The sequence below is a fragment of the Phyllostomus hastatus genome, unplaced genomic scaffold (assembly GCF_019186645.2).
Source record: "Phyllostomus hastatus isolate PE091 unplaced genomic scaffold, TTU_PhHast_1.1 phas_contig_29, whole genome shotgun sequence".
Classification (NCBI taxonomy): domain Eukaryota; kingdom Metazoa; phylum Chordata; class Mammalia; order Chiroptera; family Phyllostomidae; genus Phyllostomus; species Phyllostomus hastatus.
Window position 1 is genome coordinate 47,106,591 of NW_025333835.1, and position 12,070 is coordinate 47,118,660.

The following is a 12,070-nucleotide window of genomic DNA, read 5'->3' on the forward strand; positions in this document are numbered from 1 at the left end:
CTGGATTTGCCTGATGAAACCTGACCCAAACATTAGCATCTGCAGACTTCCGAGGACCTAGACCAGATTTTCCCCACCTGCCCCCCCCACCTTCGGTGCGCTGAAGAAAGAGTACTTCTGTGTCGGCCCCCAGGGGCCCTTCAGATCTTTGCATGGATTCACTGATTACTCATCGGTCCCAGGGGAATCAAAGCTGTTCAAAAGTTTATATACTTTCTGGCAGTGTTTTCCACAATTAGTCATAGCTTCAGATCATTTAACACACACCAATATGGAGAAAATTTGAAATATGTTTTGCAGTCATATGGAACTGGAACTGTTATATAATAGTTCACTTAGAAGACTATAATTAGGACTACATGTAAATACTACGAAAACTCGGTCTTCAATTCAACTTCCACATAAATGGTACATTTATCAATTAGTGTTATTGGATTTTGTTTTATATTTAATTGTTTAAGTGTTTTTATTCTTCAATGAAATATAAGTCTCTGAAAGTCAGGTTTTGTGTCTTATGTTTTTTCAAATTGTGGCATAGTTAATATAGCTAAATATTAAATATTTTTTAAGTTAATTTTTATTAAATATGCATCTCCTGTGTCCTACATGCTTTGGCATGTATTTGATACACAATAGAAGACAAGTATGACTATCTTTTTGGAATTTCTAACCTATGCACCATAATCATTGAATATTTATTTATTAGACAAAAGCTATTTTAAAACCTACCAAAATTAAACATAATTGACAAATGGAGCAAACTCTTCATGGATGTTTTATAGGTAACAAATAGCAGGGGGTTTTTTTGAAAATAAAAAGAAGCTGGAACATGAACTTGAAACTTACTTAATTTTTTCTTAAAGAGCAATGTCCGCGGAGTTGGGACACATGGGTGTCAGCCTTGAGCTTTGTCACTGAGTAGATGCGTGGTGTCAAACCGCCGAGACCCTCACCCTCGCTATGTGTGAACGAGAGAATTAGACAAATTCCGAAATTCGTTCTGCCTGTCCATGTTCAATTATTTTATAATATAAATTCTTTTCTGAAACTACCCTTTTTAGTTCCCTCCAGCCAATCCTGTGTGCCCTCCTCCGGCAGATGCAGTGCCTGGAAACAGAAGGTCTTCAATCCGACCTTCCACGAGGGACAGGCGACCTCAGTGGGAATCGCTCAGCCACGCCCGAGCAGGGCTGCAGCCCCTCGGAGGCAGGCGGCGTGTTCCTCCGGAGCAGGCAGAGCAGCTCGTCCCCTCACCCCTGCAGACGCTGGCACGCCGCCCCTGGCAAAGCCGAAGTGTGGACTTTGCAAACGCCCTCCCTTGCAAATCCCCTCCGCACCTCCCACCCCACTCCCACCCGCCGGGAGACGCGGGCGCCTTCGCGGACGAGGGGGCCGCAGGCTCTCCGGGCCGGGGGGAACGCGACAGCGCCCCCAGCGGCGAGTTCCCCGCGGCCCGGCGCTCCGCCGCTGTTTACAGGGGATCTGTCGTTTCGCGTGGTGGGAGGGCTGTCTCTGCGTTCACCCTCCCAACACACCCTCTGTTCAGAAGTCAGTCTTTAAACAACGCTTTTCTTAATTAAATGGGCCGTGTCAGTACACTCTCGCTCAGCATGCTGATATACTGCGTATCTGATGATTTTTATGCTGAAAACTGCCAGCGTAAAGCGAAAGCCTGCGGACGTGTGAGTTTGAGCCTCTTCCTGCTGCTCGAGCTGGGTTCTTTTCCAGATCACCAAAGCCCCCAGGAGAGGAAAAAACGGTGGGAAAAAAATCTCACTCAAGCTATTCGTGTAATTAGGGTGAACTACAGAGTGTGCAGTACTGCAAAGAAAAATGAAAGAGTTAGCTCAAAATTAAGGCGGGAACACCACTCGCTGAAGTTAAGCCTCAAACCCACCGCAGCCTCCAGCCAGCACTGTGTACAGTTTTTCTGGGAGACGCCCCAGGAGCCGCCTGCCATCCTGCTGCGACTGCGGGCTGAGACTCGACCCCGGGTTTCCCGCGGAACCCAGCTGAAGGGGAATCTTTGAGGATTCATCCATCGCTCAGAAAACGTTCCCCTGCGGGCCGGTTAACCGCGGCCTGCTACTTCAGACGGCTGGCTCACACCGCACACCCACAGAACTCTGGTGCATCTGTCTACCCAGAGCCGTATACCGGGGGAAAGCACTGTGGAAATTTTATAAAGTGTGTGTGCGTTTTACGGTTTCACTCACCACTAAGTGGCTGTGATGTTTCATGCAAACAAACTGGCTCTCTGTGCTTCTCTCCTCTCTTCGAAGCAGCAACATATTTCCGATTTCTTTGTCGGGGGTGTGAGCTGATGTCTGACGAGCCGCCTGGGTACCAGCCCTGACTCAACGCGCTTCTGCCTCGGAGGGGGAAAGGCTGGCCCGCGCTCTCGGGATACAAATGCAAAGGTGGTTCATTTTCAAAATATGTTTTCTTAAGGGCCATCTGATTAATCGAGTGTCATCAGTAAGATGCGTGGATACCTAAATAAGTGTAATCTATTGGATACTATTTAATTTGATGGTGATGATTTAAGATGCATAGTGCTTTGGAATCATAATTATGAATATTTATTTTTCTTATACAATCCTGAAGATGTAAAAATTACTGGAGAGCCCTGGCTGGTGTGACTTAGTGGATTGAGCACTGACCTGCAAACCAAAGGGTCGCTGGTTCGATTCCCAGTCGGGGCACAGGCCTGGGTTGTAGGGCAGGTCCCCAGTAGGGGGCGCACAAGAAGCAACCACACATGGATGTTTCTCTCCCTCTCTTTCTCCCTCCCTTCCTCTCTGTCTAAAAATAAATAAATACGATCTTTAAAAAAATTACTGGAGACTGGACCATGTACACAGGAACTCCAAGCGATATGCTGTCGGCCATTTATTCCTCACCATGTAATGGATGCTTTTCTCTTCGCTTTATCTCTCTCCTCAGAAGGCCTTGCTTTTCAAACCACAGGAGACTAAGATTTTATTGATGCTTTGGGTCATATGACAAGGCAGGTCTCGGATACTATTAGATTTCCCTCGATGCCGTAACACCCAAATACATGCAAGGGCCGTCTGCGGTGAGCGTGAAATCGGGGCCTGGAAAGAAGGAGCCGCACAAGTGCGGGACCGCACGCCCTGCGGCTCTCCTCCAAGGGCGTTTTGAAGTGTTCAGGATCGCAGGCAGGAAACTGAAACCCTACTTCACAGACTAAGAGCAATTCTAACCAGGAAGAACTTGCAACAGTCTCTCACGAGCAATAGTTATTTTCTCGTGCTCCTTGCAAAGAAGACTCGGTGGCGCGGAGTGGGACGCAGTGACGAGGGAAACAGGGAAGAGTCGGCTGTGTGGCCGGGGCCAGCGTGGGGCCGGCTGGGCCCGTCTGGTTCGCTCTGCAGAAGGGCCTGCCATCCTTCTGAGTAAGTTTTTCGGCTAGGTAACCGAAAGAGGGATTTCTGGATCATGTGGTAACTTTATTCTTAATTATTTTAAGAAGTTCTGTGCGGTTTCCTACAGTGGCTGCCCCGGTTTACGTCCTCACCAGCAGAGAATGAGGCTTCCTCCCCCACAGCCTCTCCAGCACGCGCTACTGCCTGTCCTGTGGGCAACGGCCCTTCTACCAGGGGTGAGGCAGCATCTCGTGGTGGTTTTGATGTGCCTTTCCCTAATAGCTGGTGAAGTAAAAACCTTTTCACCGATAGGTTGGTCATTTGTACGTCTTTGTGGCTAAGTATCTGTTCAGGTCCTTTGCCCAGCTTTTAATTGGATTGTTTGTTTGGTGTTGAATTCATGAGTTCTTTATATATTTTGGATGTGATTAGCCCCTTAGCAGAGGGATTGTTCACAAACATCTTTCCCCATTTGGTTGGTTGCTTTTTTGTTTTGTTGATGGTTTCTTTGGTTGTGCAGGAGCTTTTCAATTAAGTACAGTCTCATTAAGTTATTTTATATTTTACTTCCCTTGCCTTTGAGGTCAGTTCATAAAATACTCTCTAAAACCAAGGCCCATAAGTTTGGTACCTGTGTTTTCTCCTATGTAATTTATTGTTTTTCATCTTATATTTAGGACTTTGATCCATTTTGAGTTACTTTTCAAGTATGGTGACAAACAGCAGTCTAATTTCATTCTTTGGCATGGGACTTTCCAGTTTTCTCAGTGCCATTTACTGGGGAGATTTTCTTTCCTCCATTGTAGGTTTTTGGTTCCTTTGTCAAAAATTATTTGTTCACTTACATGTGGCTTTATTTCTGAGCTCTCAAGTCTATTCCACTGGCCTGTGGGTTTGCTTCACTGCCATTGCCATGCTGTTTTGATCATCGTTGCCTTGTGGAATAATTTAAAGGTGGGAAGTATGACATTTCCACCTTTGTTTTTTATTCCCATGATTGCTTTTGCTATTTAGGGCCTTTTGTGGTTCCATACAAATATGATTATTTTTCTAAAGATTTTATTTATTTATTTTTAGAGGGGGGAAGGGAAGGAGAAAGAGAGGGAGAGAAATATCAGTGTGTGGTTACCTCTCACTCACCCCCTACTGGGGACCTGGCCTGCAACCCAAGCATGTGCCCTGACTGGGAATCGAACCAGCGACCCTTTAATTCACAGTCCAAGCTCAATCCACTGATTGAGCACCAGCCAGGGCCAATATATGATGATTTTTATTCTATTTTTTAATGCCTTTAAGATTTTGATGGGGATTACATTAAGTCTGCCTGTCATTTTGAGTAATGTGGCCATTTTATTTTTTTAAGCTTCTATTTATGTACGTATTTTTAGGGAAAGGGGGGGAGGGTGAGAGAAGGAGAGTGGGAGAAACACCGATCAGCTGCCTCTCACACGGGCCCCAACCCGGGAGCAGGCCCACAACCCAGGCATGAGCCTCCGGGCATCGAACCCGCGACCTTTCGCTGTGCAGGATGGCACCCCACCGGCGGAGCCACGCCAGTCAGGGCTCCGGTGGCCATTCTAACTGTGTCGGTTCTTCCAACCCCTGAACCTGGAATGTCTCTCCATGCCTATGGGTCTTCCTCCACTTTTTATTAATGTATTATCATTTTAAGTGTGTATGTCCTTCTTCACATCCTTTGTTAACTTTATCTGTAGGCGTTTCATTCTCTCTGTTGAAATTGCAGAAGGAACTTTTCTCGTTTCTCTTTCTGAAATTTTATTGTCACTGTGTAGGAACATAATGGGTTTTGGACATTGATTTTCCTTCCTGCAACTTTGCCGTATTTAGTTTTTGTTTCTGATAGTATTTGAGTGGAGCCTTTAAGATCTTCTATATAAAGAATCATGCTGTCTGCAAAAAGAAAATGACAGCTTTACCGCTTCACTCCCAAGCTGGGTGCCTTTTACTTCTCTCTGTGGCCTGGCCGCTCCGGCGGGACTTCCCGAACCGTGGTGGGTAAGAGCGCTGACCACGGGCAGGCTCGTCCTGCTCCTGGTCTCCCAGGAGAAGCTCTCCGTCTTCCTCCACCGAGGGTGACGTTAGGTGGGGGCTGGCTGTCCATGGCCTTTACCAGGTTTTCTGACATAAAAGGCTTTGTGAATATCGACTCTGTCTATTTGGTCTAATTTGTCACTTAAGGCCGATACGTCCTTATTGATTTCCCATTTGGATGGCCTCTTCACAGCTGCCGGTGCTGTACGGACGCTCCCTGCTGTAACTGTGTTTTTGTAAGTGTTTCCTTCGAGTTCTTTTCATGGTTGCTGAGTGTATTTCGATGTTTTCAGATTGGGCACATAGACATCGATGTGTTATATCTGCTCGATGTATTGCCCCCTTTATTATGCTAAAATGTTCATCTTCATCTCGTTACCATTTTTATTTCCAAATCTCGTATGTCACCCACAAGGACGTCTGTCTCTGCCTTTCTCCAGATGCCATTTGCTTGAACTATAATTTCCCACCCTTTCACTTCGCGTCTATATTTGTGCTCGCAGCTGAGCTGTGTCTCCCGGACGCAGCGTGGAGCTGGCTTAGTTTTCCATCTTGTCTGCGGGTCTGTGTCTTTTCGCCGGTGAGTCGGGCCCACCTACAGGCAGGGCGATTATTATATCACGTGAGGATTTCCCCACTGTCCACATCTCACCTCGTTCTCCGGGGGCTCTGCGTCTCCGTTGTTTCTTTGTTCCTCCTGCTTTTACTTGCCGTTTCAGTTTGGTGGCATTCTGCGGTTCTCTCCTGTGTTTCTTCTTTTTTACGCTGCGTTTCCCAGCTCTAGGTGTTTCTGTGGTTCCCACTGGGTTTACGTAAAAGAAAGTTTTCTGTGTGCAGTAGCCCGTTTTCTTCTGGCTGTGTCTTATCTCCATTCCCCTGGGCAAATGTGGACCCTTCCTCCTCCCCTTTCGTGTTTTTGTTGTTACAAATTATACTCTTCAGTGCTGTGAGTTTATTTTCACACTTTAGTAGCTAGTATCTTCTCTTTTTTTGAAGTGTTTTTACTTTCTTTACCCTTTATGTAATATTTAAGTATATAACGTCCTATTCCGAATAATGTTCTTCAATTTCTTGATTCTATCTGCCTGCATATAATCATTTTGTGGGTTTGTTTGTTTGTTTGTCTTTGTGTTGCAGGTGTAATAACAACCCCCTCCTGTGATTCCTGTAATGCAGGTCTTGTGGCGGTAAATTCCCCCAGCTTCTGCATGTCTAGAAATCTCCTTCTTTCCCTCCCTCGTCTGGAGGGTAACTTGGCTGCATATACTGCGCTTGGCTTGCCCTTTCACTCTTCTGTAAATAACTCGGGTATCTGGTCCCCCTCTCTCCCCGCCTGCACGGCTCCTGCGGGAGAATCCAGGGACAGTCTGGTGGGATTGCCTTGGTAGGTCTCCGTCTTTCCCCTGGCTGCCCCGAGGACTCTTCCCTCGTCGTTAATTTTGTACAGCTTCAACACGATGCACCTTGGAGAAGGTGTTTGGGGTTGAGGTCCTCAGGTGTTCCCTTTGCTTTTGGACTGGAGGGTTCCAGGGTTCCCCGCCTCTGCCCCCAGAGGCCTCAGAGGTCCCTGTGGGTTACCTGTCGGCACAAGCTCCCCAGGCCCTCCGCCCGCTCTCCTCCGCCTGGCGCACCCACTGCTGTGGTATTGCTGTTCCTCGTGGAGTCGGGTCGTTTTCGTTGGGGCATTTCATTTACCTCTGCTCTCAAGTGTCTCTCCTCTTCCCTCAGCATCGTCTCTGCACGCCCACCTTCTGCATCGCTGACTCTCCCCCCCACCTGTCGCTCTCTTTCCTGAGCTGGGTTAGTCCCTTGTCTCCGTCGCTGAGTCTCCAGCCCCGGAGTTTGTGTCGGGGTCTCTTGTGCCGATTCGGTCAAGCGCTCCTTTTGTTTATCGATGTGACCTCTGAGCTCCCTGAACCGCCCGGCGGAGCCCTCCGCATCCCCTTGAGTTTTTCCGGAGCTGCCGTCTCGACCTCTCCGTCAGTTAAAGCACCCATGTCCACGTCTGTCCGTTTATTCTGTGAAGAGTCTATCATTTTCTTCCCTGGTTCTTCGTGGTGCTGGGCGGACCGTCCCTCTGCCGAGGCATGTTCGCGTCTGCGTCTCTGAAGAGTGTTCACAGCCCCCCCCCCTTAGCGAGTTGTCCAGAGGGGCCTCGGCTGCCGTCTCCCCGCGGGCAGCGCTCAAGCCTGTGGGGTCCCTCCCGGTGCCACCTGGGCCTGCCGTCGCCGCCAGGCCCGGGGAGGGCCCTGTGTTCTCTGCGGAGCCGGGCGTCATTTCTGCGACCGGGTCGCTTCCACCCCCGGCACCCCTGCAGCAAGAGAGTATGCTGGCTGGTGGGGTTCTGGGCGGGCGAAATCCGGGGGCTGCCGGCAGCGCGCGAGCCAGCCCACCAGGAGCCTCCGCCGGGCTCAGCACGTTGGGCTGCGTTGGGGTGTCCCAGGCGAGGCCGGTTGTCCCTCGTGGCTTAGTCCTCCTCGAGGTAACAGAAGCTGCCGGGGCTCAGGGTGCCAAGGGCCTCGCCCCACGCTCACCGCGCCAGCTGCTGCCGGAGGTGGCTGTGCGCTCGGGGACTGGGCTCAGGCTTCCCTGGGCTTCAGGCTTTGGTCTCTGCCGGGTCCGGCAGGTGCCAGACCACCGCTGCCGCCGGCCGCCACTCTGTGTCCCACCCCTGCCCCTGTCGCTGGGTTCAGCCACAGCGCGTGCTGACCGCCTGCGCGGGGATGCTGCATCTGCCTTCTTGCCCCTCGGGGCTGCGGGGGCAGTGACCCGCAGGCCAGGGCAGCACCACCGGCACTTTTCTTCCCCTTCGCTCCTTCGCTGTTCGCTCCCACCCGCCCCGTCCAGACGCTCCCCCACGCGCATCTCCCGAGCGAGGTCGTGTGGGGGGCGAAGACCCGCCGTGACTTCCAGGGGAGAGGCCGCGAGGGCCTGTCGTGCCCCCAGGCCGCTGGCGGGACTCCTCGGGCTTCCGTCCCTCGTGACACGGGGGTCCTTGGTTGACAGCGGGGTGGTGTGCCTCTCGGCAGGTAAATTCCTTCTCCGGACTCGCATCGCACGACCCTTCGTCCTTGGGGTCCGCGGTCCCCGGCCTCGCGGTCACACCCGGTCCAGTCGCAGCTCAGCCTCGGAGCTCGGACTCCTTGCCACCTGCATTCGGTCGTGACTTTTCGTCACCGCTTGGGAGCTCGAGAGCATCTGTAACGTGGTGTCAGCCATAAAAAATAAGGACATAAAAGTTGAGGAATGGAAAAAAGTTGCCCTTTAACAAAAACTGTAACGCCACCTCTGTTTTCTGCCATGTGCCGAATACCTGTGTACGAGAAGAGGAGAGGCCTCACTTGGGCTGGACTCCCGGCCGCGCAGGAAAAACCTGCTGACCGCGGGCGAGCACGGGCAGAGTCGCCGCCCTGGGCCAGCTTGCTCCCCGTGACCGGGACGACCTCAGGGGGACCCGGGTCTCGGAACAGACCCACGCACGCAAGGACTCGAGGTGTGAAAGAAACCTGCGTGTTTTATTGTGGAATTCTGGCAATCTATGGAAAACTATCCACATTGCTGTCCAACTGCCCCGTTGTCGCACCTGATAAAAACACGGTCCCGCTGTCCTTCGACCCCGCCCTCGCTCCGGTGGAGAGCGTCTAACGAGTGTCTACGCGCAAGTCGTCTGAGGAGCTGCCCGGTTTTACCTGGGCACCGGGTCCGGGCTCCCAGACCTGGGTTGCAGGTGCGCTTGCTACCGCCGAGGTTTACTCACCGCACCGGATAGATGGTGGTGTAATGATACGTTTGAAAATATCTGCCTAAGAGATGAGAGCTCTTGGATGGATTTGCTCTTCTCTGTCTAGAGTTTAGATGCACAGGCGCATTCATGCGGGAGCAGCTGCGGTGCGCCGGCCGTGAGGGGCGGTGGGGTCTCCACCCTCATCTGCGCTCAGGGCTCTCGGCCCTTCTGAAAGACTCGTCTGTACGGCAGATAGGAAGGCCGTGGTGATATAATTGCATTTTCTATATTTCTTCCTGGTAAATTGCAAAGAAAAAAAAAAACAAAAATGGCTACATCTAGCCAAATCCTGAAATTGTGATAGGCTATAAAGAAAATTAGTGGTGAATTGTAATTTGGATTTCCAACCGTTTTTGTCTTTGAATAAAATACATTTTCATTAAAATGGAAACCGAGAGCAAATCTTAAAAAAAAAACGGATTGGTGTTTAGTAAAGCAAATACTTGTTACAATTTCTATAACCTTTTGCTAAGAAATACATAGTGAAAAAATCTGTAAGTGGTGTTTATAGCTAAAAACAAAACCCAAATGCTTAATTGTTCATTCTTTCTCTTCCAAAAGCACCATTTCTATTATCTCAGTTGCAACCCAAATTTCACATTTCTGTCTGTGAGGCGCACCATGTTTTTGAGTCGATAAGCTCTTAGTCTAACTACCCGCAGTGACGGGGGAGGGGGGGGCCGCGATCCCAGCTCTGCCCAGTTTAGCTGAGGGTCTTCCCAAAACACGGGGTCCTTCCTGCCGCCCAAACCCTCACTGAGAATGCTCGCTGGAGAGGACCCCCCGGGCGAAAGGCACCGGTGCCAGAAACAGGCATAGGCGGCACCATGCGGTTCACCGTACACGGACTTCCTTTACCCCAACTCTGCTTACGGAGCTGCATGGGGTGGAGACGTGAAGATTCTAGAAAAAACTCTTAGCTCCACTGCCCCTGCTGTCAGGCACCTGTTGCGTTCTTGACCTTGGAAGCTGTGTCTCCCCGGCCGGCACGCTCAGGTTAAAGGGGAGCGTGAGTGAGGGGCTCCACGGCGCTGATGTGGAGGTCGCAGAGAGTGTGGGCGTCACCGTGGTTGGTTCCGGGGGCTAAGATACGGGTAACGATTGCTCTTTCCGGTTTTAATGTCTCGACTCGGAAGGAAACACGTATCTTGGTGACCCAGTGGGGGAATCAGAAAATTGAATCAGCGCGTGGGCACGAAATGCTGGAGGTACATAAAATACGTCACGGACCGCTGACGAGACGATAGTGGGATCACGAGTGAAAAGGGAGAGATCACAGAGACAGTTACAGCAGGCTCCCCAGAGGAGCTGGAGACAAATCACACAGGAAGACAAAGATGCTGTCCCGTGACAACGGGTGACAAAGTCACCCAGAAACCCTCTTTGTCACTGTGCCGGGGGGAGCCGCGGCAGAAAACGCCCTGCGCCAGAGAACGCTGGTGCTGGCCTGGGGCGCTCGGAGCTCAATCTCACTGCAAAACAGAAAGAGGAAATACCACGTGATCTCACCTATAACAGGAACCTAAACAACAAAACAAAGAAACAAGCAAAACATAACCAAAGACACTGAAATGGGGGACAGACTGACAGTGACCAGAGGGGAGAGGGGAGGGATTTCAGGGGACAATGGGAAGGGTTTACAGGAACAAATGTAAAGGACACATGGACAGAAACTAGGGGGAGGGTGGTCATGGGAGGGAAGTGGGGAGGGTTGGGTGGGTGGGCTGGACTGGGAGTAAAAGGGAGAAAACTGTACTTGAACAATGATTAAAATAAAATTTTTGAAAAAGAAAAGAAAAAAGAATATATAGGAAAAGCTGAAATACAGTAGGATCATTTTACCAGATATATTTGGGAAAAAAGAAAAGACTTTCTCTTCCTTCGTGTTAGCTCACTAGTGAGTCACAGGCTTTTGTTCATAAAATGTTTCATCTCCTTGCATCTCGCTTGTCACTTCTCGTGTTTAATGGCACCTTTGTGTGGCTAACACTCGCTGGCTGTCGGATGGGTGTGCCAGCCCCCTCACACACCAAATATTTCTCTCCGGGGATGAGTAACGCCGAGTGAATCACTGATATGAGACGTGGTACATATTAATCAGTAACTCTCCTCTGAGATGATCCCCGTGAAGCCGAAAGCAAAGCTCTAGTTAGTGATCCTTCAGGTATTTGCCCCCCCCCCACCGCCCCCCCAGGACACCAACAGACTAAATGAGTTGAAATTATGATGCAAAATCATCTCTTTCTTGGCTGCCATCGATTCTTTCGTGTTGCCCCCGGAACTAAGGGAGGGGGCCTTTTCTAACTGCCCACAAAACTAGCTCTGTTATTCCCCACCTCCTCTGTCAAAACACCCCCCCTGCGGCCGCTCGCCCCGCAGTCCGGCTCACGAGCAGCCGATGGTTACGCTAAGGTGGCAAGGCGGGTCGTAAGAGCGTGGTTACTCCACAGAAGGGCCTTCTTACACTTATGCTGTAACTGTGGTGTAGTTTCCCCAGACTTTTATTCAGCAAACACACATATTGAGGACTTAGAATACATGGGGACCAGAACCCTGGTGCCCTTTGGTTATGGAATTTATTGGGGTGACTTGGGTTCACAAAACCATACAGGGGGCAGCTCCATAAAGCATCACCTGCACACGGCCCCGTGCGACCTCTTTTGATGAAATCGCATTACGTCACTTCCAAAAACGTTCTGCACTGGGGTTCCTGTCCGGTCCGCACAGATAAACATGAAAACTCAAGAGAGGCAGGCTGGCCACGGTGGCCTGGGTCTCCCAGCCCCCAGTGGGTGGGGCCTTGGGATCCTCCTCCCGTTGACAGCTTAATGAGTGAATTTCTGCA